We start from the raw sequence: 4,096 nt of genomic DNA on the forward strand, positions 1-4,096 counted from the left end.
AAAGAACAAAAGGACGGAGGAGATAGAAAAGACTCAGCTGGGAAAGCCAACCCAGAGCCCATATGAGCCAATTCCATGATGCCCCAGCTGGAAGGACACTTGAGCATCCACACATCACCAGTTTCAAGGCTGGGCCACACTCCAACGCTGCTTGATTTCTTGTCACTCCATAACAGCCCTTGCTCAGCACCCCCATTCAACAGGAAAAGACACTGAAACCCGGGGCACTTTTGAGCACTGCCAGGATTTGTGGCAGTGGACAGCTTCTCTGGCCTCTCCAAGTTTACTCCAGGTGCAATAGACTCCAGTGATGGACACATGCTGAGCTGACCAATCCAAGCCCTTGAAACCATTGGGCGCCACAATTCATTCTGGGCTAAGTTCCTAAATGTTGGCAATGAGATAACAAGAGCCGAGGCTGTGTTCAAATAATTGGCAATACATGATTTTTTTCTCCTGACCTTGAACCCAGGAAACGGAGGCCTGCAGGTGCTGGCAGCCATATTGCCATCCCGCAGAGCCTAAGAATGAAGCCAATGGGAAATAAAAAACTCAGAGGACAGAACAAAAATCTGGAGAGAAGAGACATGGGTGATGTCTGGATTAATTAGGGCACTGCTAACTGTAAAAACAAATCACCCTTGATTCTCAGTGTCTCAGGGACAATAAAAAGTTAACTCTTGCTCTTTAAATAATCTGATGATGTGGGTCTTTCTGGTGATTTGGGATTCAGATGCTTCTTCCTTGCATGCTTCTTCCTTCACCCCATAGTGCCTTGGTGTTCTCTGCACAAGGTCCTTGGGGGATGCCAGAGTAGAGGAAATGAGTCTTTAAGACTTTGAGGTTTGGGAGTGACACAGAACATTCCCTCCCACTCACTCATTGGATGGAGCTTGTCACAAGGCACCTGAAGACAAAGAAATCTGAAGAATGTTGTCCCAGGCTTGTCAGTAGTTTCTCAACAATAATTTCTCACTAAGAGGGAGCTCAGACTTTATTGAACAGTTACCTCTACATTATGAGGCTTTGCCTCAAGCAGCATCTAAACCCAATCTATCCCTCAAGTTTTTCACTTAAATTTGCTATTGCATTTCCTATTTCTTCATAAACCAGTTTGGGTTGGATTTTCTGTTATTAGTGCCCAAAGAGTCTTGGCTTTTTAAAAGAGTTTTGCAGTCCACTTAGGCAGATCAGAATAAAATCCAGTCCTGGATTTCCCAGTTTAGTTTTGTCCCACAATACTCTGCAGCTCCTCCTCACCAACTCTCCATGGCCTGGCCCAGTATCATTGAGCCATTGATAATGCAATAAGCCCCAGGAAATAGAACCATGATTCATGGGGGCACTCAAAAAAACACAGGCTGGCCATCCTATTCTCTATGAATCTGGTGTTTTACATTGCTATGTTTGGCTCTCACACAGGATAGGCACAGAGAAGTAACTACAACAACCTATTCTTGGCATAAAAGAGAAAGTTTTTTAAACAGGCATGCTAAAACTGGTCAACTTTAAAACAGAATTCAAAAGTAGCAGCAGGAAGTTTCACCAGCCCTGTGTTTTATCAACATCTTGGTCAGGGAAGAATGTGGTGGCATGAAAACAAGTCCACAAAGACTTCAACTTCCCTCCCTTCTCATAGCGCCCAATATTCTACTTCTGGTTATAGGCTGCTTCTACAGCATAGTGTGTGGAGAAAATGGCTTTTGAGGACATTGTGACTTTAAAAGGCAATATGACCGCCATCTTTCTCTGGCTTGGTTTCCATCTTGCCCTCTCTTGATCCACCTGTTCTGGGGGAAGCCAGATTGTGAGAAAACCCAAACACCCCTATGGAAAGACCCATGTAGTTATAACTGGGGTCTCCCTCTCCAATCAAGGACCTGGGAATGAACTTTTAGAAGTAGAGCCCCCAGCTCAGTTGCTCCAGTCCAGATCAGCCATCCAATTATTGCTACCTCATCCAACATCTTCACTGCAATGTAATGAGTGTCTCTGAGCCAGGCCTACCCAGCCAAGTGATTCATTAATTCCTAACCTACAAAAAAATGGTGAGCTCCTCAGAATCTGGTATTTGGTGTTGTGTCCTTTGATATCAGGGAGACTCATTGCTGAGCCAGGGGATCTTTAGTAAGGGGTGCTGACATGATGGCATGCAGGTTGACTGAGCCTGGCATCCTGCTATCATCTACAAGACTTAGATTCATGAGGGTTGGCACATTCACAGGCAAGTTGGACTTAGATACATTATTCTGCTGAAAATTCCAGAAATTGCCCACTGGAAGACAGTTGAGCTAGAACCCAGTAGATGTGTTTGTTGTCACTAGGGATGAACATTAAGTTGGATTATGTGAGATGGCCACACACAATCACCTTTAGTACATAGAAGTGACAGCCTCTTATAGATCAGCATGGTCCTTTAACTCTTCAAGCATGTTTCCTTTTTTTTCCTGTATAAAATAGGTACATTTTACATATTTCCTGTAATAAAATAGTCTCAATGTGGAGATGAAGGTGATAACCAAAAGGACTTTGCAAACCACAAACGGGTGTCACAAAACAAGAGGGTGCCCTCTCCCTTCTTGAGCTGTCCTTGATATTTTGGGTACATCTCTGATTCCCTGGAGGAAGAAGACAGAAAGGGAAGGGTGGGCTAAGTCACCACTATCTCCCCTCTATCAAAGGGTGCTGGGACATTTCAGGATCCTCAAGCAGAAGCAGGTCTCATCCCCCAAGGCCAGATTTAACAGAATTGTTTCAGCAAATGGTTCAATTCCCTTCAGGTTTTTTGTAGTACCAACAATCCCAGACAAGTCTTAGAAAGGGGGTGAGGTAAGAGAGACAGTAATGTGAGTGTTGTGTGGTATAAAAACTTAAGGCATTGAGCATGGCCTTGCAAGGTATTTTCATTTCTAAACAAGAAAAGCTGGAACTGAGTGTGGCTGTCAGTTATCTTGTTAACTCCCTCCTGGCCCAGACAGATTGAGGATTCCTGCCCCCATGAAAGCCCCTGTACTGGGTGTTTGGGGGGCTGTCCTAAAGCCCAGAGTTCGCATTTAGCCCTGTCCTAAATCAGAAGTGCTCTAGTGCTATTGACCCTATCCCTCCCCACTACCCCTCGATTCTGAAAATGTCTCTGAGTACCTTCTAGAAGAGACAAGCCATAGTATGAAAGCTGGGAGGTAGGAGGCCAGAATTTGAACTGTGGCCCCAATTTTATCTAAGTGGATTTGCACTCAGTGCTAGAAGAAATTTCTGATATGACTAGATTCAATGCCCAACTCATCTAAACTTCACCCTAGCAGCCCTGAAAGAATCTTCTGGCTCCTATGTCAACACCTTCCCTGGGTATTATAGGTAATGTAGGAGATATTCCCTTGATTTAAAAAAAATAATAGGACAGCACTGCACTGCCAACCACAGGGCCTACTTCACAGAAAATTTTATCTTAAAGTTTGCATTCAAATCTATTTGTCTGTGAAATTTTTCTTTATTTTTTTTGTGTTTGTTTTTTGTTTGGGGGTCACGTCCAGCAGCTCTCAGGAGTTATTCCTGGCTCTGTGCTCAGAAATCATTTCTGGAGGGCTCAGAGGACCATATGTGATGAGAAAGATTGAACCTGGGTCGTGCAAAGTAAACACCTTCCTTGTTATATTATCACCCCGGCCTCTGTGAGCTGTTTTTTTTTTTTAACAAAGGTTCTAACAATCTTTTCAACAATCAGAATTAGCAGAAATTGACATGCTCATATGCATAAAAAGGTCAATTTAAATGTTTAAATGTCTACATTAACCAGACACAATTATCAAAGTGTCTCAAAGTGGATGACAGATCTAAACATAAGAACCAGAGCCTGGGGCTGAAGAGTGATAAAGAGGTTAAGGCACTTGCCTTGCATACAACTGTGCTAGTTCAATCCCCACCTCATCTAGTTCCCTGAGCACCACCGTGAGTGACCTTTGAGCAAAGAGCCAGGAATAGTCCCTGAACACTGCCTGGTATGGAGCCAACCCTACTCTCCAAAATAATATCACTAAAACATAACAATTTTATAAAAAATATATCTATTGACCTTATATTGGTTAAAATCACTTTTATA

The sequence above is a fragment of the Suncus etruscus genome, chromosome 4 (genome assembly GCF_024139225.1).
Source record: "Suncus etruscus isolate mSunEtr1 chromosome 4, mSunEtr1.pri.cur, whole genome shotgun sequence".
Taxonomy (NCBI): Eukaryota; Metazoa; Chordata; class Mammalia; order Eulipotyphla; family Soricidae; genus Suncus; species Suncus etruscus.